Source organism: Grus americana, chromosome 14 (assembly GCF_028858705.1).
Source record: "Grus americana isolate bGruAme1 chromosome 14, bGruAme1.mat, whole genome shotgun sequence".
Lineage (NCBI taxonomy): Eukaryota > Metazoa > Chordata > Aves > Gruiformes > Gruidae > Grus > Grus americana.
Window position 1 is genome coordinate 22,004,664 of NC_072865.1, and position 22,607 is coordinate 22,027,270.

Consider the following 22,607-nt stretch of genomic DNA (forward strand, 5'->3'; position numbering starts at 1 on the left):
ATGACTACAGGCAGAGAGGGGCTGCAAAGCAAAGACCCAACTCTTTTAATGAATGAAGCAAGGAAGAGGGATCTGGGAGAGGGCCGGGGTTGGAGCACTGCCTGCAGATGTCCTCTGCACGTAGGTGCTGTGAGGGACGGTGCTGGAGTGGCGGGTTATGGGTAGCTGTGCTTGTTGGCTATCTCCATGTCATTCTCCCTCTGCACAAAAAGCTGTAGCTGGTCCAGTGACATCTGCAGGGCCACCCGCTGCCGCTCCTCCTGTGCTAGCTTCTTCATGTGCTCCCACTCAGGCTGCTGCTCAGGTGTGATGGCACTGACTACTCCTGCTCGTCCAGCAGGGTGGGCACAGCCATGATCCCCCCCACCCACCCAGGGCCTAGGCGATAGCCCAGAGGCAGTGGGAGGGTGTGGCAGCTGCGGCAGCATGAACAGCTGCTGTGGCAGCCTGTCCTGTGGGGTTTGGCACCCCATGGGTGACAGGCACAGCCAACTCAGCTGCTTGGGTTTGGCAGCAGTGTCGGTGTGTGCCTTGTTGCTCGATGCCGGTGCTGTCTCCCTGCCATCAGCCGGGGGCTTGGAGGCAGCCAGCCTTGCACTTGGTCTCAGGGCCCCTGGTAGGGGATTGGGGACCCTGGGGTGCAGGTCAGGTGGTTTGCATACCAGGCCCACCGCCTTCCCTCTTTGGGCCAGTGGGTGGAAACACTTGATGGCATTCAACAAGCGCGCCCTCAGGTCGGTGTGGGGCATCGCCAGGCCCCACAGCATTTTGGCCAGGACTTTTTTGTGCAGCAGCCTGTCCTGGGGTTGCATGTTGTGGGGATCCATGCTCCATGCCTTCTCAATCAGCAGGGGGTGGGGTTGGCAGGCGGGCAGTGGGCGCGAGGTGCTTTGCCCCTGCCCAGCATCCCCAGGGCATCTGGGGTGCTCGAGCACGAAGGTGGGCACATTGGTGTCCTCAGATACCCTGCGCTTGCTGCCGCCTGCATGTTGCCTGCTGCTGCCCGCCTGCTGTCCACTTCCACCTGCTGCCATGCCTTTCTAGCTTCCCCTCCCCCAGGGTTTTTGAGTGTTTTGCCCCCCAGCACACCACTATCTTCTTCTTGGGTGGCAAGCTGTCCCACCGGGAGGTCTCTTGAGCCCTGGGGGTGCAAGCTGGCGTGGGGCACTTGGCCCGCTTGCCGCCTGCCTTGCCTGATCTGGGCACCACTCGCCATAAGGCAACGCCTGGTGGCAGCGGCAAGCAGGTCAAAACCACCTGGGGCTGCTTCCACAGAGCCTCCTCTACCAGGCAGGGCAGATGACACTGGGGGGCAGTGAGGGGGCTGGCCAGAGGACTCAGCAGTGGGATCTGGAGGGTTCAGCAGGGGACTCTCCGGAGGACCTTTCAGGAAATCCTTCCAGGGACTCTCTGGAGGACTCCCTGGGGGACCCTTCTGAGACTTGCCCTCTGGGCAACCCTTCAGCGGGCTCTCTCTAGGGCTCTCCTTTGAAGTCTCCATAGGAGTGTCTCCTGAGAAGGCTCCCCAGGAATCTCTGGCAGCTAGGTGAGGAGGACCGCCTCTACCCTTGCCTACTTCCTCTTGGGGTCCAGCAAGGGAGGTGTTGCCACCCCCTGCCAGCAGGGATTGGTGTCCCCCAGCATCGCTGCTGCCACTCGGTCCTTGGGACAATTGCCTTCTGCCTTGTACTCCAAGAAGTTGGAGTTGCAGAAGGTGGTGCTGTCAGAAACGTCAGGGATATTGGCCATGTTGGGGACTATGATTGGTAATTGGTAGTGTGGGTGCATTAGTCAAGTCGCCTTGTACCTGAACAATTGAAACGTATAAGAATCCCGTGTAAAGGCACATTTGGGGTGCCTCAATTGGGCTGGGAAATAGTCTCTCTCTGAGACACCCCCGGACGCCCCCCTAACCCCCCAAAACTCAGTCCCTCATTTTCTCTAGCAAATGCGCTCTCCAAAACTTTATCCAGCTTCGTAACAGAAGAGTCATTAATAGGTGGTACCTCTACATAGGTGTTAGAAATGTCCTTTGTATCTTGGCATTCATCTGTAACATCTAGAGATGCAAGTTTTTTAAAAATACATTCAATGGCAGACTTTATAGAGGAAGCTTGTCCTAATTTCTCTTTGCTCTCAGGAGATCCTTTGATGTACAAAGTAATTTCTTTTGAAATCAGTTCAGGTTCTTTTGATCTTCTTGGTTTGTCTTTATCTGTACTGTCTTCAGACTCACACTGCCCAAGGAATTAACCTTCAGTGTCCAAGGATTTTTCCTGACCTTGTGCTGACCAATGATATTGGGATGCGTATTATCGGCTTTTGTTATAATACTTTCAGCAGCTGCTTCTTTGGTAGGAGTAGTTTCAGAATCCGACTGAGTAAAAAGTTTCCCAGCCTCACAGCTAAAGTTGGAAGGAACCTTCCTCAATTCTTCACAGGCAAACTGTGCTTCCATCACTACAGTTTCCATTAGAGCATCATTCTCAGAAGATTTCTGAGGTCCAGGGGCACTGCACAAAATAAACCCACGTTTTTCACTTGAGAAAGTCCATCTAAAAGATGAATGTTAGGAGTAAAATCCCCTTTAGTAAAAAACTTGGTGGCTACTGGAAAACTCTGAAAGACATTCCCTTTAGAAACCTATTGTTTCCAACTTCCTCAGCTCCCAGAGAAGAGGGATTTTTTTTTCCTCTTGCTTCTGCAAGTATTGCATTAAAAAAAGCATACCCAACACATCTGTCTCCCTCCACTTGCTGCTCTAAATGACATCGATAGCCAAACCCACTATATTTGCTCTCCTCCCAACTACAAAAAAGTAAACACATGGATTTCCCTCTCTGCCAAATGGCAGAGCAGAAGGTGGGAATTTACATTCGCTTATCCTAGGGTGGAAAAAAGGGGAAGAGGAATAGAAAAAGTATTCCAGACAATGGAAAAAAATGCACAAAATGTTCTCTGAAAAGTTGAAAGTTTTCCAAGAGGCATCTGCCAGTATTTAATATCAGAATAATATACGCTCGGTGCAACACTTGATGTACAGTGTGGAATTCTCTGTACTGATTGAAATCTTTCTATTAAATAGTATTAGTAGGCAGGTGTGGTGGTGCAACCCCCGCTCCCTTGAGCTGCTTGGTACTTGGCGCAATCTCTCCCCGCCTTTTCTAGGCCGCATACCTGAGCAGCAGACCAGAGCGTTAAGGCACCCCCTTAATGTGCCCGGTTCTTGCTTCCTTGGTAACGGTAACAATCTGGTAAATCTGTGCTCGAACTGTAACATGCTTGTTCCCTCATTACTTGGGAACAGTAGTGACAATCCTGACAACCTGTGCACCTGTGCCTGAGCTGTGGCCCAAAAGGGGGGGTATCAGAAAAGTTCTGAGTCTGCGCAACTGGTGGAAGGTACCAGAATATGTCGTCATCTGAGCTGGGCCGAGGTGAAAAGTACCTGACAAAAGTCAATTTTCTCAGACCCTGTAAATAGCGCTTCTAAGTGAGACCCTTTGGAGCTCTCCTCGATCGCAGCACACTGTGACCAGTATCCCACCTAAGCTGAGACACCTCTCAGGCGCAAACTTTGTGCGAATCATCTGCCAGGGCAGAGCCAGTGTTCTTGAGTCTCAACTATGGCCTGTTCAGGAATGCCAATACGTTGTATTTAGTCTAAACTCAAAGAGGGAAATTTTAACTATAAGCTAGCTTCCAGCCTTCTCGAGTCCCAGCTGTCACCTGCTGAGGAATGCTGATGCATTGTGAGTATTTACTCTAAACTCGAAGAGGGAAATCCTCACTATAAGCTAGCTTCCTTCATCCACCTCTCTGCTTATATACATGTCTAAATACATACATTTGCCTTTACGAGTGTGGGTGGCATATATCACTGGGCCCAAATATCTGTTTGTCTTAGGTTTTATGTTCATCTATCTACCGATCTATACACTTTGATTTAGATACCTTATAGTAAGTTAGTGTGAATCTTGTCATCTTCAAATCTGTAATGAAGTTGCTGGTTTTATCATAACATATATTCCTGAATTACTTGTAAATCTTTAAAATCAGTCAGTCATTAAGCACTGCCTCATGCTATTAAGAAATTCTGAATTGACTAAATCAGAACTGTGTCAAACACCTTTCATTCATGGCAGCAGGTAAAACAATGATAAACTTGTATGAAATCTTGTTTTACTCGGAGTATGCTCATTTTAGCTTATGTCCTCTGTCAAGCTGTTCAGCTGGCTGTATGTGAGAGATTCTAAGATTATTTTTTCAGGAACTGGCATCAAAGCTATAGGCATCTACAGTTAAAGCACAGAAGTTGAGAGACAGACAAAATACCATCTTTAGTCGAAAACTACTGTTTGCAAAATTTCTGCATTAGGTGTTAAACAGGATCATTTTGAGTTCTATGCTCTATCCTCATTTTACACATCACCCCGCTCACCCCCCCCCCAATATACTTTATGAAGCTTATGACGTATTATCTCAGCTGAACTTCTCTTAAGTTGACATGTGCTCATATGTCAGCTCAGCTCTGCAAGTTATCATGGGGTAATAGCACAAACTGTTATGATGAAATTTGCGGTGTGTGTTTTCTTGGTATTTCACATTATAATGCTCCTGAATACCGAATACATCGTAGGTGAGAAATTCTAGATGGAACAAACATAGCTTACTGTTTCAAGAAGTTCATTTGTTGTAGAAAAGAAAAATATCAGAAGGTTTAACAGGTTGGACTTGGCAAGCGGAATCATCACGTTTCAGTCCATTTTCTTTAGATTCATTATCTAAACTAATCGCACCATTTAGTGAATCATTTTTTGGCAGCTCACACTGTGATCTTTCTTCTTCAGCATTCTGACAGGAAGAATGGGAATTCTGCAATGTATGAGCTACCTTTCCAATCAAAAGTACATTGCAAGGTATTATGTTGTAATTCCTTTCAAACAAGTCCTTCAGCTCCTCAGGTTTTCCTGAAGATTCTGTAGCATGAGGGACTGCATTATCAGAGGTGAATTTAGGATTTCCATTCACTGGCGTCTCAACAAAAATTTCATCAGGAACTTCCTGTTTGGAAACGTTAGTAGCAACTGACATCGTAGATGCATTTGAAGTAAACTCGGCTGCAGAAGAATTTCTAATTGTGGATGAAGGAAAAGGCTTGCTTAGATCCTAAGCTAAGACAGGTTGCGACACAGCCTGACGTGCAGGCAATTTGTTATGAATACTGATAGTGCCAAAGCCGGACTGTCCCCGAGCCACGCGTCCTGGAGCTGCCCCGCCCCTCCCCGACTAGGTCCCTTTTATGCTGAGCATGACATCATATGGTATGGAATACCCCCTTTGGCTAGTTTGGGTCACCTGTCCTGGCTGAGGCCAATCCCAGCTTCTGGTGAAAATTAACTCTATCCTAGCTGAACCCAGGACATTAACCAAAACTACAAACTGAATATTAGAACTGAATATGTAGGTCTTCCTACAATCACTGTCCTTTTCAGAGCAATAACTCATCCTTACACCATCTGTGGCCTCAATTTCTCCTCTTTCTTAATATAGCCAGATACAGAGAACAGTTATATAGCAATGTACACAGGTGCAGCAGTTTAAGGCCAAGCAATGAAATGCATAATAAATGACATGGAGAATTTCAGGTTTGACAGAACTGAATTATACAAATAGTAATCTTTTCCTAGCATAGAAGGAAAAATACTTGACAAGAAGAAAAATGTAATGACTGTAAAGTAAATATATCCTGAACACATTTGGTTTTTGTTATTACCTGATCTAAAAAAGTACATAAGCTTGCTGATTGGGAACTGGTTTGCTATCAGAAAGGTCTGTTGAGGCATCAGTCATTTGATACCAAAAAGTCCATTACCAGCCCACAAATGAAGACAATGATATCTTTAGATGAGTTGCACGCTTTCCAAATGATATCACAGGTAGAACACACCAGAAGAAACCATACCAAAACGATTCAAACAAAACATATAAAATGCCACCTTTTCCCCTAAGAACAATGGCTACCAGTAACATTTTATTTTCTTTACAGCTCCTCTGGCCACCTTTCTGCCTTCCGGCGGTTGGCCCAGCTCCTTTCCCAGGGGATCGTGGGAAGGGCGGTGGACGGGGCCCGGGTATATGATGAGGCCCCTCACCAGGGAGCTCATTCTGCTGCTGTGCGCTTCTGGTGTCAGTGCTCTGCTGTTCCGTCAGTCAATGGCAGCTTTTGAGCTGGCTCAGCTCTCTGGGCAAATGTGTTTTGACATTTATGGAAGCAGAGGTGTCTGAAGTAAGGGCTTCAGGACTAATCAAGATTAACCAGCATACAGTGTAGAAAGTACACTTGTATGCAGCTTTTTTTTTTGTTGGGTTGTATTGTGTGTGAGTTTTTCGTTTGGTGGTTTCTTTGGGGTTTGGGTTTTTTTTCCGCCCAGGTCAATAATTTTGTATTGAGTGTTCAGGTGTTTGCAAGATGATTTAATAGTATGCTTTTTTTTTTTATTCTTCTAGGTGCATTGTGTTTGACTGGAGTTCCTGACTTTATTGAAGATGGAACCTTGTTTTTTCACCAGTTTTTCTGTATACTGTGTAAGCTGCTGGTATTACCTCCCTTAATAGGCCTGATGGTGAGATTATTTATTAGAGGTCAGGGTGAGCATCTTGTATGCATCTGTGCATGGAGTTTTAGCATTTCTCAAGAAAGCAGTAAGGATGTAAGGCATAGCATCTTTCAGGGTACAGGACAGCTCATTGCTTTTCCCAATCACCCATGGAGTACCGTGTTGTTACTGGAAGCTTTGCAGCTTCCGGCAGGCTCTTCATAGATCGTAAGTGTCAGGACTTTGCTTATTTTGTGGGCCTGTAGCAGAGCCCAGAGTTTGCAGGGAAGATGGGAGTTGCCTGCAGAATGCAGGGCACAGCTCAGAAGAGCGGCTGACTCAGGGGGTTCAGGGGTGCAAATACAGGGAAGGAGCTGTCAGGAAGGAGTGGGATTCCTTCCCTGAGAGTTCAGGAGAAGAGGAGTTTCTAAAGTTTTGGGACTGCGGGATGGCTGGGAAAGGGAGGAGGGTTCATCAGCCGTTCTCAGGTTTGTTTTGCAGTTGGATTGGGTTGTTGATGAGGTCTGTTCCGTTTCAGTTTCTCCATAGCTGATGGGAGGTACAACAGTCATGAGAGAGGCAGTGTAAACCACCTGGCCCTCTGCATCACAGTGTGCAGGCCTGAACGTCAGAAGAGTCTCGTCTGGTAAAGCATGAGGTACGTTAAAATATACCCTCGTGAACTCTGAGGTCTCTGCTTCTCTGTGCCTTTTACTTTCTTCATTCCTGACTTAATTTTGTATTCATAGCTTTGCTGTCCATCTAGATGTCACAGTCATTGTTAGAGACATCGGCTAGGCACTTATTTGCAGCACAGGTTTGTGTCACTGTCTTCCCTGGAGTTTCTTGGAGAAGAGGATATGTATTATTTGTGCTCCTAACAATCTCCAGCCAGGGATCTTTCTTTTATCGCAGTCCCAGGCCCGTGAGCTTTTTCTGTATTCCAATTTTACCTTTGTCCTTAAGCGTGCAATGAAGTTTGCTCTAGTATCAGTTGCGGCAGTTACGTTCTGTTATTCTTGTTGATCTGTTGTGTTTTTAGCACCAGTTTCTGTAGTCTTAAGGTGATCTAAAAGATCTTTGAGTCACCATGTCACAATTACTGTGTTTTTTCCATAGGCTGACTACTTCTGTAGTTCCCTAATGGGCTTTGTAGGTAAGGAGGTAGTTTGTCACTTGTTTTCTCTGTACTATACCACATCTTACTCAGGTCTTGATGTTCCTGTTGGTTTTTTTGTGCTAGGCGGGCACATTGGTAGCCATGCTGAGGGTCTCATGCGCCTCAATGCATCAGCATAATGCCAGCTGAGTGCTTCCTTTCTTGTGTTAGATGCTCAATGCACAGATCTGTCTTGCATGTCTGGAGTCTCAGAAGTCTATGGAAGGTGTTCTCTCACAGCAGTGATCCAGGATGTGTTAGCATATCTGCTGTCAAGCAGTCTGTTTTCATGGAGACCTTTTCTGGGACTACTTCTTCCTTGCATCCTCTTGGTCTTAGGTCCTAGAGCCTGGCTTCTCATGCATTCATTGTCAGAGTTGCAGATGTATCTTTTTTTGTCACGGGCTGTGGTGCTTGACTTCTGGGGCAGCTGTAGATTCTTCCTCTCAGCCCCCTAGGACTTCTCACCTAAAGGCATCTTCGCTTTGGAGTGATTCCTCTTGCCCAAGAGTCTTTCTGTGCCTCTGGGTCAAATCATTCGTCTTGTGTGCAGTGCCAGTCTGCACACGTGCCTGGGTTGGAGGTGGCTCTGCCAGGGGCATAGCAATTTTTAGTCAGGGAAAGAATAACAATAAGAGCCTACGGCTCATGTTGCTGTACCTAGAGTGTTCAGTTACAAACCTTACAGTCCACCTCAGAGCAACTAGCCCTCAGTAGCAGGTGAGGATGCCGAAGGGATGACGGGAACTCTCTGGGAGAGGCTGCTGGAGTGCTGGTTGAACAGATTGAATCTCAAAGGTGTTAAGGCTTGTATGCTTAGAGTTTAATGTTGTTTTGATTTTTCTTAATGGCAGGCTGTTGTTGGACTCCAGGTGATATTCCTAAATGGAAACAAGACCTTTGGAATTGTTAAGCTGTTGCTCTGCATCTGGGTGATTTGTTCAATGCTGGTTTTTGCAGATGCAGAGGGACGAGTCGTGTGCCAAAGGGTGAGAGAGGAACCTCCTGCCGAACCTCCTAGTTAGCCAATGTGTGGGGTGGGTTTTTTTTGTTGAGGATGGATTCCGATCCCTGGCACTCTGAAAGCTAAGTTGAGGGACCAGGGCTGGGGAGGGGCTGAGAGGAGGAGGGGACAAGGTTGGGAGCTGTGGGGAGTGAGGCGTTTAAAGTTAGTGTAGGGGAGAGGGCTGTCCGGGAGTAGTCCCCTTTGAGCAGTCGAAGGGAGCGGGTTACTTGTCAGCATGGTGCTAGAGTGTGCCGGGCAGGGCAGTTCCAGCCTGTGTTTGTGTTGTGTAGCTTGTCTTCTGTGTCTTAGACCTTCCTTGGGTCTCAGTGTCCTCTTTGCGCTCAAGGAGCACCGCACACTTCTTGGGTGCCACCCCTAGGGTCTCGAATGCCCATACTCATTGGCATTGTGCCACTCAGGTGCTTCTCTTCTCGCATAGCAACGTTACAGCATGGATCGGTCTTGTGTCTTGGAAGTTTCCAGTCAGTCCCCTTTTGCAGCATAATTCCAGGCTGCGTCAGCAGCTCTGCACTCCAGCAATCCATTTTCAGGGACTGGCCCTTCTTCCCTGCATCCTTACATTCTTAGGTCTTGAAGACAGGCTTCTTGCGCATCCATCATCTCAGTTTTGACAGTAACTTTATCTTCTAGGTGCAAATCAATGTGCGAAGCAGGATATCCACACCAGAATGGACTTAAGCAAGGTGAGTGACTGACGTGCTGAAGTAGCATTTTTCTGAGGTGTCATATTATCGACATAGCTAAAATCATACCCGGTCGTTTAACAGGTGGGGGTCAGGCCTCGGCACGGCAAACCGAAGAATCTGACTCTGAGCGGCCGAGGTAAAGGGGCAGGAGAGAGGAAGATGTTTCCGAGGAGGGCATCATCGCGGCGGAGGTCGACGCCAGCTGACGTGTCGGTGACCAGCGATGAAGAGGAATGCGGTGGATAGGGGAGCCTCCCGGTTAGGTGACGTGTTCCCGATGAGGATGGATTCTGGACCCTGCCCTCTGAAAGGTAGTTCAAGGGGCAAAAGCGGTGGGCGGGGTGGGGCCAGCGGGGGGTTTAACGTCAGGGTTGCAGAGAGGGATACTTAGTCTGTCTGAAGTCTAGGGGCAGATAGTGGTCCTGGATGTGAACGTTCTGGCCTCTGTCTGTGTCTGTCACTTGTGTTATCTGTACTCTTTCTTGTATATGGTGCCTTATGGCAAGTCTCTACGTTCTGCCCCACGGGCTCTCTGCACTTGGCACACACCTCGGCAAGCATCCATAGGGTCTGTAACGCCTGGCCACTTCAGAATAAAGCCCATCAAGCGCTTATCTCGTGATCAGAGCTTAAAGCGTGTTTTGCATCACAGATGTTTCCACAGGGTTGCCTTTGCAGAGATGGTCTGGGCCAGACTGACAGCTCTGCTCTTGGAAGATCATCTTCCACAGAGATTCCATAGCATGTTTCATCCTTAGGGGCTTGGGTCTTAAAGCCTGGTTTCTCACACATCCATTGTTCTGGTGTTGTATTGCATTGCTGCAGTCTGTATTGGTTTTGACTGCCATCTGAGACCATCTTGTTTTGTAGTGCTTTGTGTTGTATTGCATTGTGTAAGGCTCTGATAACAAGTGAATGTCGCAGACATCCATCTTGACCCAAGCAGGGATAAACTGATAACGGGGGAATGTGGCAGACATCCGTCTCGGCCAAGGACAGAACCTGCAGAGGCGGGATAACGTCTTGTGAGCCCCTTCCCCTATTCCTGAAACACGTAGACAAAAGACCATCTGTGTCCTGTGCATGCGTGCCTGTGAAAGGCCATCACTCAGTCAACCCTGAAGTGGGGGTCAGTGAGACCCCCAAGACACCCAGAACCCACCAACTTATTTCTGGAACATTCCTGAGCACATGCTGTGCCTGCTCAGTGATGACAGACCCCTGCCTGTGCGGAGCATTTTGGGTTATAAAAAGGGGAAACAAGTTTTCGGTGTGCACCCACCACCTGAGGACTACAACTACAAGCAGAGAACATCGCTGGATCCAAGGGTGGTGATATCTTTTCTCTCTCTCTCTCTCTCTCTTTCTCTCTCTCTTTCTTTTCCTGTCTATCACTCTGTCTCTAACTTCATTTTCAGCACATTAGGGTAATATCATCACAAGTTTTGCTAAGCAATTACCTTTTGTAGTTCTGCTAAGTTCTAAGTATTGTTATAACTTTTGCCAAGCCACTATCTTTCGTAGTTCTGCTAAGTTCTAAGTAAATTTGTGATTTGTTTGAACCTCTAGAGTAATTCTTGTTACTCCTGATTACTGCGCAGAGAATTAAAAAGTTAACCTCACCCTCATCCACTGAGTGGGATGGGACATTAAATTGGCATCATGGACAGGATTCTCTGTGAGAAGCGGTAAAGAGGTTCCCTAAAGGGGATATCAGCCAGAGTGCTGAAGAAAGGAGAACTGATAATTGGTTGAAGCTGAAATCTCCGACAGTAGGTCACAGCAAGCCGGGATAAGCCTGATCTTGACTGCTCCCCGCTGTTGGATTTGTTAAAGAGCTATAAAGCTTGCCCGACCCCGAAAGGGCATAGCTGGGCAGACGGACACTGGCAGTCCCCAACAACTGTAGCGGAACAGATAAGAGACTTGGCAAAAGGAAACAAGTTTAAGCCTGGAAAGGGAAAGGCTGTGGTTTGTGGTGTCTTGGGAGCTGCGTTGATAGCTGCCCAGAAGGACAAATGCATTGTCACACAAGGTGAGCGGGAGGCAAATGAGTCCCTTCAGGAACTGGTTAGAAAACTACAGGCAGAATTGGAAATGGAACAGGTGAAACGGCAACTAGCTGGAAAAGTGTTAGCGGATGAGAAAAGACTCACAGAAAACTTGAAGCCTGTGAGATGCTTTTGTGAGGGAAAGAGAGCTGAAGTTGCAGCTCCCTGGGGACCTTGACAGTGAACCAGGATTTTCTAGCTTATCAAAAGAAGCCAACCCCCATTGCGAGGAAGGTTGCCCCTCACTACCCATGGGAGGAGCTGAGGACGGTGACAGAACCTGACCCTACACCCAAGCTCCGGCCACTTATTAAAACTGAAGTCGTATATGATGACGAAGATGCAGAACCCGCCGTTACCACTAAGGAGATACCTTATACTGTTACTGAATTGGCAAAACTACAGGAAAAAAATATAGTAGGCAGGCTAAGGAAACTGAGACTGAATATGTGTGGAGGGTCTCCCTGACAGGCAGAGACAGAATAAGGCTTTCAGAGGAAGAGGCTCAGGGATATTGGGGTCCCGGTGTATTTTTGACCGTAGATGACGAGCGGGAACCTTGGTCCCTGACCCAGAGGGTGGCATATTGGGCCAGAGGGTTAGACCCATTGGAGAGAGGAGATCCTATTGCCATCCCCACCCCTGGAGTAAGCCAGCTTACAGAGAGTGTACAGATGGCGGCTTGCCTCCAACTAATGCATGACAGGCGCCTAGCTCCCCGCCAACCTTCCCCGATGCTGTTGTTTGCCAATCCGGATAGGATGACTCCCTTGATTAGAGGGTTACCTGATTCACTGAAGATTGATGCTGTGCAAATCCAAGACCGACTAAGAGCCACTGTAGCCATGGGACCTCAGGGCAGACCGGGTCTTACCTGGGGGGGAAATTGCACGGGAATTGATCAGTTATGGCTGGTGTGTGGGGTACGTTGGGAAGAAGGGGAAGGCACAAGAAGAGGTCCTTAGGACCAAGACGGAGGAGAAAATGCTCTGCCCCTGAGATGGGACCCTTGTGGGGGGGGCCCTCAAGAAATCGATTGTGGAAGGAAGGTCTACATACCTCAGAGGTCTCTGTACCTCAGAGATCAGCTGCTCCCACAGCTCCCATGGGGGGGCCCACCAGCCCTCCAAAGTCAGGAAACTTCTTGCGCTGTCCCCAGTGAGTGAGCCGGGGGACGACCAGTGGGTATATTTTAGAAGGTTCACTGAAAACGAGCAGCGGGACCTACTCATAACCTTTCCCCTTGGTCTCGTTAAGACTCCGGCCACTTTTCTGGTAGACACAGGGGCCCAAATGTCTGCTTTAATGCTGATACCGCAGGCTGGAGTGGGATTGTCCCTGATACAAAACAGATATGGGTTACCGATGTGTTCGGATATTCCAAACCCCAACCTACAGCCCGAGTAAAGTGCTGGCTGCCAGGAGACTCCACCCCCACCGAGACCACTATGGTATTGGGAGTGCTTCCTACGAATATTCTGGGATTGGATTTATTGAAAGGGAAGTCCTGGATGGACTCGGCAGGGAGGGAGCGGAAGTTCAGATTGCATGGAGCCCTAGTCAACAGCTTTCATTCCTGGCACTTACCCTTTGGGAGAAGTTGCTGAATAATTCCAATTTTGGAGCTGGGCCCTGTGAAGAGTGCAAGTGAATGTTGTATCCCTTACATGTCTAACCATGCGGAGAGCCCCAGCGTTGGTGTGACTGTGAAAGGGTGCCATGGCATAGTGAGGGCACTCAGCTGCTTACAGTCCTGCACTTACCCTTTGGGAGAAGTCTCTGGATTATTTCAATTTTGGACCTGGGCACTGTGAAACATGTGATAGTGAATCTGTTACATGGCTGCACAAGCTCAGAGCCGTGCTCCTTGTGGTACTGTGAAAGGGTATGGAGGGAAGGTGCGGGCCATCAGCAGCTTTCAGTCCTGGCGCTTACCCTTTGAGACAACTTGCAGTATTATTTCAGTTTTGGAGCTGAGCTTGGTGAAGACTAGGAGTGAATGGTGTATCCTTTACAGGTCTAACCATGCCGAGAGCCCCAGTGTTGGTGTAACTGTGACAGGGAACGAAGGGAAGGTGAGGACCTTCAACAGCTTTCACTTCAGGCAGTTACCCTGTGGGAGAACTTGCTGGAAAATTCAATTTTGGAGCTGGGCTCTGTGAAGCGTGATAGAGTGAATAACTGCGACATGGTTAGACAAGCGTGGGGCCTTGTCCTTGTGGGACTGTGAAAAGGGTGCCAAGGGAAGGCGAGGGTCAGTAACACCTTTCTGTCCTGGCACCTTCTGAGTGGGAGCAGTCGCTGGACGTTTTCAACTTTGGAGCTGGGTGCTGGGCAAGTGTTACCGAGAGCGAGTGGAGACTTAGCCGTCCAGGAATGGAAAGCCACTCGGTCTTGGTGGGACTTTGAATGGGCTGCCCAGGGAAGGGGACGGCCAGCAATGGCTTTCAGTCCTGACACTTAGCTTCTGGGAGAACTCGCTGGGTAATTGCAATTTTGGCACCAGGCTCTGTGAAACATGATAGAGTGAGTATCTGTTACGTGGCTAGACGCACGCAGATCCCTGGTCCTTGTGGTACTGTGAAAGGGGTGCTAAGGGAAGGTGAGGTCCAGCAACAGCTGTTTATTTGTGTAACTTATTGTTTATTCATTAAAGAAACAATAATTTAACCCACTATGCATTTATACATAGGACTGTCAAGGGCTCGAATGACTGTCAGGGTTTTAATACAATATGATTCTAAAACGATAATATTCAAAGGAAAGAAGGAACATGTTTTCAAACCAACTTATAGTGCAAATCAAATAGTGAAGAGGAAAACGATGGACTCTGCCAGAACACACAATAACTTTTTACCATCTCTGCTGCCTTGCCCTGGAGAAAACGAGAAACAGCTGCCTGGCTGCCTCCTCCACGCCTGCCAGCAGCCCTTTGTGCCCGCTTCAGTTGTGGTGCTGGAGAGCCAGCTCTGAGAGTGCAGCTTCAGGAAAAGAGACGACACCTGTCTGCTGCTGCGTAACGCGCATCGTTCCTTCTTGGCTTAGCGTCCATGCAAAGGGCTATTGTGAAACACTCACTATCTAAGCAACCAAAACACAAGCAGGCACACTGGTTTGTGTAAGAGCTTTGCTTTCATTAGGGGAAAAGGGGGGCATTTCTAGTCATATTTCACCGAGTGAGGTACAACAGGAGACTAAAGGAACGCATGCTTGCGCGTAGAAACTGTTTCATGTATAAAAGGTCTCAATGCTAAATCAGACCGGTAAAAAAATTATCCTTGAAAAATATTCTATTGGGAAAGTTCAAAAAAGGGAAAAGAGACAGCCATATTCATAACTAAACTGCACGGTACGTATTCACCGAGCACGCTATGAAACTGAAATACCTGAAAGCAACCAAATCAGACTGATCACATTTAAATTTCTTAAAGAAAACTTGAGGTGGTCAAGAAATGAGTACAACGATTCAGGATCCCCACCCCTAAATGCTCCTGAATGCATCTTTCTAACTCGGATTCCTGAAGGCAAATACACCTTTCTTTACGTTTGCTCTCAGATTCCTTCAGCTTTGTTTTCAAATGCTGTACTGTAACTTCTTTCTGCTGCAGAGCCGTCAAATACTGCTATGGACTTTCTGCTGTGATTGGCACCACAAGAAATGTTTCTCCCTGATCGTCTGAAAAGGAAAAAAACCAAACCATCACATCACTCCTACAGTTCTTCAGTCCTGGCAAAGCATTTCATAGACTGATACAAAGCTTGACCCATTTGGGGCCCCTCAGTGTCTGCACAAGTGACTCCCTCTGGCAAATCAAAGCACTTGAGAAAACGGCCAATTTGTGGCTACAGTGCAAAATTTACTATTAATCGTACTTGATTTCAGTGCCATTACATCAAATGAGACTCTTAACTTTAAAATACCTCGCCATCCCCTCACCCAAACAGGTGGTGTGCCCAAGAGCAGGCAGCCGGGCTGTAGACACGGCCAGGTGAGGTCATGTACGGACCGAGTTCACCTCCACAGGTGAGTTATGAAGCTGCGCACCCTGAAACCTAGATTCATTGTACCTAGCTTTAGGTGTCTATCTGACATGCTGGGCTGTTGAGTTGCCTGAGACAGAAGGAGAGAGAGGGAAAGAGCAGCAGAGAGAGAGGGAAAGAGCAGCAGCGCAGTGGCAATTTCTTCTCTGCAATATGTGTCGCATGCTCTGGCAGGTATCTTTTCTCTTTCCTGTACAGAAAACTGCACAGGGAGGTGCCTAAGGCTGAGCAGGGTGAATTTTCACCCAAGTGTCTAATATTTTCCCTTCTAGGAAAGAACCGGGAAATCCACATGAGAACTGATGTCATGAGACCACATGACGGAGCCTGCCTTGGAGTGAAAACCAACTACAGAGGGCTTTGACTAAAAGTAACCTTGAATTTGACAGTGCTGAAACAACAGTGCTTTTACACGGGATGGAGCACCGTGCTGACTGTCGAGCCACCAACGGGCGGAATCACACCTATGCTGAGGAGCAAGATGACCTGCTCGGCAGCCCAGGCAGCTGACGCCACATTACAGTGCAGAGAAGGTAAGCCAGTGCGCTGAACACCGGGATGCTGGAGTAAAGACTCGCCTCATCACCGGGCTGCTGTTGCTTCCTTTGCATGAGCCCGAGTTGCTGCTGCTGCTGGCTGAAGCAGCCCCGTAATTCTGACGGGTGGCAGCAGGACGCAGCTGTTTTTTGCACAGTGGTGACAAAGGGTCCTTTTCGCAGGAAGCAGGTGGGCTGGCTCTGGACCTGTCAGATAAGGATCCATTATTGCCACCATAAGGGCCATGGCTGGAGGGGAACCAAACCAGCTAAAAGCGTATTTTTTTTCCTTTCCCACTCTTTATTAAGAAAGATGCCCATGCGTGGAGGTTTGCTGTAAGACTGCCTTTGTTCTCCTCAGCAAGCAGCCTGAGGGATCACAGCGTGCAGTGAACATAGGTTTTCTTTGAGCCACTGTTTTCTTCTGCCTTTGGCATACTGGGCGCTTCAGCTGCCGTTGTCAGCTATTCATTTGCTTAGATACAGCTGGAACCCCGCTGCGAACAGGCAGGAATGGTATTAAAATAGACAAAAGCACAACCTCATCTTTCTTCCTTCCAGTTTCCCTCATACCTGTCTACCTTTCCTTTCCCACTCTTTATTAAATGATCTGTCACCTGTGTGCTTGAAAGCAATTGGCATCTGCGCTGCCCGGCAGCTGCCAAAGGGCTGGGGCGCTCTGAGGACAGCTTCTCGAGGCGCGTTCCTTGCTCGCTCACTTGGTTTGCCTTCCTGCACTACTGCGCTGCTACCTTCATCCTCTCATGGAAGTTGTTCTTCTAAACTGGAATGAAAGGGCTGGGTTCAAAAAAAATACAGAAAAAGTCAAATCCAGCCAGCAAAAGAGAAGCCTTGAACATAAAAATTTAAATACCGCAGAATTATGAAGCAAAATCTCTTCTCGAAATTTGTCTGACTTGCTTTCCTCCCATCTCTGAAAATGGAACAGTTCATGAGGAAGAGATGGTTGGGTGGCTGCTGCAAACCTTCACCACACCGCTGCGGTTTGGATGATTTTACAACTATTTTACAATGAAGTGCAGGACTGTGGTTTGTGACAACATGGCAATGTTTCATAGCGAGTTAAGTCAAAGAGTGAAAAGAGAACATATTGCAAAGGAGACATCTCGTTCCAGTTGGTGCAGTGCAGCATCAACTCTTGTGTGAGGCAGAATTTGCACAGACTGTCCGTAACACAACAATGCATTTGAAGGAGCATTATTACAGAGGACTTCTGTCCAATTACCTCGCTCCGTATGCTCCAATATAAAGTTAGATTTAAATGCACAATAATATACGAATCGATAGATATAACCTTACTGCAAGTCAGGTGATTTTAGGGCTTCATATAATACTTAGTATTGTTTTTTTCCCCCAGGCAGTACCTTCACTTGTTAGACTTAACCTAGAGAGCACTTAAGAAATGTTTACTTTTCTAACAGTCTCCCCACACAGATAGGAAGCTGCTCATTAAGCATCGTTCTGCAGATCTCTCTACACTGGGGCACACTGTGACCTCAGAGGTGTCTGTGTGACTTAAGCATACAGGTGTCCCACTGCTGGTCCCAGTCTGCCTGCCAGCTCTTCCACAAAGGACAGGAAACCAGTCCTGCCAACGGGAACTCTTTCCACCTACTCCAAAAACTTTAACCAGTGGGGATTGCGTGGGCAGAGCACAAGGTGCTTTTTTTTCCCCTATCTTGCATTACAGTTCTCGTCAGTGTAAAAGTGCTGCCTGAGAGCACAGTGTTACCCAAATTGTTTGAAAACTCACAATACTGATATTGTATGTCTTAGCTGCAAGGCCTTACGGAGTGGTGTGTCTGCACTAGCAAGGCTTGCACCATTCAGGAAACATTGCTTTGCTTACTTGCGAGAAAAAAGGGATCTTTTGCTCCCAGCAGCAGACATATGGACTTCAGGTGCTGAAATAGTGGCCATGCTGCTGGAAGAGCTAAAATCAGCTTTGCTCCCTGGAAAGGAAAAGGGGAGAGTAAAAACACGATGGAAATTATAACTCAAAATAACAGTTTTCAAAATAACAATGAATCACAAGCATCCTTCCTTTGTCTGTCCTGTCTGAATTTTGGGCGTTCCGTGAATTTTCAAACATCCCTGAGGACAAGTGGTGGGTTTGTTCCAGATTTTCAACAGTTCTTCAGAACTGGCACTTCAACAAGAGCAGAAGAACACTGGAACAAAAAACCCTCATGCTACAGAAGCCGTTTTAGGACGTGGTTGGGAATGTTTGTTGTGACAACCTGTTTGCTTTCTCACAGCCATCAATACGTGAAGGAGGCTGCTCACGTGGCTCCTTCAGGAGCACAGTGATTAGGAGCACACAGCTGTAACTGTAGATTCCTCTTGCTTTAAACCATATGAAAACATGACGCGCTGGGAGGAAAGCTGCTTCTCTTTAGGTTTCTGAGATGATCTACACTTATGTGACTATACCTACAAATGTGTATAGGCTAACAGGGTCTATGTACATGTGTATATGTACAGACAGAGGCAGGTTGTCATGGGACACAGAAGCATAGCAAGGCAGTTACAATGGGCTTAAAATAATCCAATAATCCCGCATGGTGCTCAAGTGCTTCTCGGCTGTTAAGCCATCTATCGGAGTACTGACTTTCTACGGATCACAGCTTTATTTCCCAAGCTCTGGCACATATAAGGACAACTGCTCTCATTTTGCTAAGGCCAGTAGTAGGTAGATGTACCAAGAAAGTCTCATCATCTGGAAAGCATCCTAACTTTAGGGTGGGTTTTTTCCCAGTCTGTCACTCAAATGGCAAATGCCCCAAGCCAGAGCCAGGTCTCACACTGCAGAGCCACAATAGCGTACGATGACTTTATCCGAGGGGATGGAAATAACTTTCCAACACCCTTTACACAGCTGGTCAGGGGGGAGCATCTCTCACCTGAGAATTTCCGGGCACCGTCCCAGGCACAGACACCCCCGTCGGCGGCTGCAGACTTACCACGAACCCCATTTTTGCTGTCTTTTCCGCGAGGGGGGGATGCAGCTGCAGCTACCATCATCCCCACCGGGGCAGAGGAACCATCAGGTGCACAACCTCTCTTAAACTTCGCAGAGCTGATGGCGACGTGCATGTCTTGCACCCCTGAGCACCCTGGGCTGGGAAAAGGCCTCGTCGGAGCACGTCTTCACAGCCTTAAAGAGGATGAGACTTCCAGCAACCATCCTTACCATTCGGCAACTCTTAGCAACCCGTCTTAGGATTAGACGCGTTCGGATTTGGCTTCATTTCTCTTAAAACCTTTAACTCACAGCTACATCTCCAGTTGCAATCCTTAACAGCATTTCCCAGAAACACTAATGCTGCTTCTTTTCCTTTTAACATGGGCTTCTTCTAGCAAGATTGTTTTTGTACACCACAAGCAAACAAGGAAAAAACCCACGCTGCTCATGTGCACTGACAAACATAAGAAAAAGAAGCGGCAAAGAAACGTTGAAGTCTGCTTTAGCATTTCGGGCTTTTCTTCAGATAACGCCCTTAGAAACGACCCCTGTCAAGGGCAAAGTCTCCCAGGGGGAAACGTACTCAATTCACAGTGTCGAGCCCATAGCTGACTGTGGGTTTGGTTCCAGCCCCTGGCCTTTGGCTTACTACTCACTTGATTTACTACTACTATACATGAGACTCTCGCCTCGGACCCCTCTGCAGCAAACCCTCAAATCAGTTATTTGCATAGCTCCACTTTGAACATCATAAGATGTCAGAGATGAGGAAACAGGGGATGTAAAGGAAAACAGAAAAGGAAACAATCTGTTGATTCTTGAGGAAACGTTGCTCAGAAACCCCTTCAAATCCCAGGATTCTCATCAGAAAGGCATTCATAACCTGGAGGAATTCCAAAAAAAGTCAACAATAATGATAACAACAGGATTACAGGGCACTGTTTATGAAAGGAACGCATTTTGTGTATTCTACGATAGAAAGAAGTACTGGCAACGCTGTTTCTCCCGGGGAGGAGGAACACAGCTGGAAACCTGTAAAGAAAACCTCATAGCAGTAACACCACAGGATTCTGGCTGCCATGCATGTTATTTCATGACAAATCACTTGGAGCTAAAAGGTGACTTGGCTGGCATGGGTCTCACCCTGTCCAGCAGCCCAGGCGCTCCCTGCAAAAGTGCCATCTCCGCATCCCTCGCTCACTCAGATTTGCAGTTAGAGCCGTGGCGCTCTCATGGACCAAGTGCAAGGCTAAGCTCAAGGCTGCAGGCATCCCAAGGTGAGAATCTCCCTTTAACGGTGGGCTCCCCATTTTCTGTAAGCCTGGAGCAGTATCAGGACAATGAACAGGCCAGAGAGAGAGGGAGAAAGCAGTTATGGTGTGTGTGCTGGGAACTCGCCTTCAAACCCCCAATAAACCAGTTCCTGAATTAGACCAAGCGGAACAGCTTCCCTGGGAGCAGACTCCCTGCCTCCCCTCTACCTGCCCAGCAGCCTGCTATTAGGGCACTCTTCTCCTTTGTGCTCAAGGCCATCCTCCAGAAGAGGCAAACAGATCTAAATCTAAGTTTCTTTTCCATTTACTGAACTAAGTAACGTGTATCGCCTGTTATTTCTTTTTCTTTTTTTTTTTTTTTTTTCCTTTGTGAGGAAGGAGAGAACTACCGAACTGCAGAAGACTTGTGCCCGAGACCCTGCACTGCAGGTGGGCTGTGCCACCAGCCCAGAGCTGAGCAGGTCATTATTTAGGACAGATGGGATTCAGGCTTTCGCCTTTTACTTGCCCATTCTTCCTTTGTAACTTGCTAACTTCTTTTTGGGATCCTCCGTTTGCGCTGTGACGCCTGGCCGCTTGCTGCAGCCCGAGAGTCTTCTGAACAAAAGGAGATACATCTCCTGAGAGGCCAGCCACTACTTGCCTACATCTCTACTAAGCAATACCAACAATCATTTTTTAGATGGGGGTGGATCATAAAATTTGTGACACAGAATGAAAAGATTGTTTTTGTAGGCCACTTTCATTTAACAGGAGCTTATAGATTTGGGTTCAAAAATACAAAACACTTGAAAGCCGAAACACTCTTTGTAGCTGCTACTTTGCTTATTCTCCTTTGAAAGAAATACTTGGCTATTTGAACATGTTTCCCACATCAATTCCACTAAATTTGTTTAAATTAAAACTTTAAATGTAAAACATACAAAAATCCAAACTAAAAAAACCCCAGCGCTATGCTAATCACTTTTCCCTAACTTTTTAAGCATCTTTTGCTCAAAATACCTAAATCCTGATCATACCCAATGTTGTCTCTCAAAAGTTATAGAGCACCTTTTTCACTTCAGTGCAATTTAATCAGCTTATGTCCTAATAATACTTCGCTCTCCTGACTCACAAAATTCATGGTGCAAAATGAGATACAGAATCTCCCTCTGCAATGCTAGGTGCCTTGGGCAGCGGTCCTCCGAAACAGGACAAACGGAGAGTGCCTAAGCTTATCAGGGGTGAGCAGAAGAGGAAAAGGCATCTAATTAGACCCACCTGAGGATCCAAGTGTGATCTTCAAATACAAACTTTCTTCCGCAACTGAATGTCTAAGACTGACTTTTCTTTCTGTTAAACAGAACTAAACCAAACAAAAAAACCAAAATGAGAGATAAATACAGGAGATGGAGACTGCGCTTGGCCTCAAGAAGGGCTAACAGCAGAGTTGTTCAGAGACCTGATGAGGAACACAAGAGACTGGAGTGCGATTCGTCTGACTAAACATGGATGTCTCTAATGCAGACACCCTTGTCTGAGCCAACCTTGGTCCCATCTGTAGGCAATGGAGAGTTAGTCAGTGTAACCAGTGAGTTCAAGGTCCTGTTCATCTCATCCTACAGTAAATGCTTATATAGTTGGTCAGAAAGACCGCGCACTAGATTCCCTGATTTTCTTCATTATATCTCCTTTAAAACAAAACAGGACCTTAGTCCACTTGGGCAGGCGCAGACGATTACAACCACATTACAGACACACAACTGAGGTCAGATGAATTACTGTCCATCTCTGCTCTATCCAATTTGACTCCAGACCATGACTTTGTGTCTCCCTCACCTCCGAAACAGCTCCCGTAACCCCCAGAAGAAGGGAAATGGCAGATTCACCTGTTCAAGCTGTTCCACTTCCTGTGAGCAATGGGACCAGTCACTGGGTCAGAACAAGAGAGCCAGTCGCCACCCGCAGCCCAGAGCTCCTGAAGGTCACCGAAGAAGACCTGTAGGTTCAAATTTCACCTCTTCTGACTCCAAATACCGAGGGATTGATGCCAGGCAGGAGCTCCAATGGCATCTACCGGCTGCACTGGGTCTGTTGACCCGACTGGGAGGAACCGTTCAAAAACTGCTGCAGGGACCCAGACATTCTGAAGCATGTGGGGGGTGGGGGCGGGCTGGGCTATGCAAATGACAAACCCCCCCAACAGCCGCTTCCACCCCACCGCCACCCACCAGCCCTCACAGCGCTGGTCGCCTTCCAGACCTCACAG

The 22,607-nt window shown here is 47.5% G+C and overlaps 1 protein-coding gene and 1 long non-coding RNA gene across 3 annotated transcripts in view; one reads left to right on the forward strand and one right to left on the reverse strand.

Moving 5' to 3' along the window:
- Nucleotides 1–22,607, reverse strand: part of LOC129212992 (uncharacterized) — a 154,661-nt gene that overhangs the window by 25,055 nt on the left and 106,999 nt on the right. The window lies entirely within an intron of this gene.
- Nucleotides 6,528–15,438, forward strand: LOC129212993 (uncharacterized). The gene is made up of 5 exons (XR_008579333.1): nucleotides 6,528–6,588; nucleotides 7,138–7,257; nucleotides 9,416–9,468; nucleotides 9,553–9,782; nucleotides 15,131–15,438. It is a non-coding gene; the product is annotated as an uncharacterized LOC129212993 (long non-coding RNA).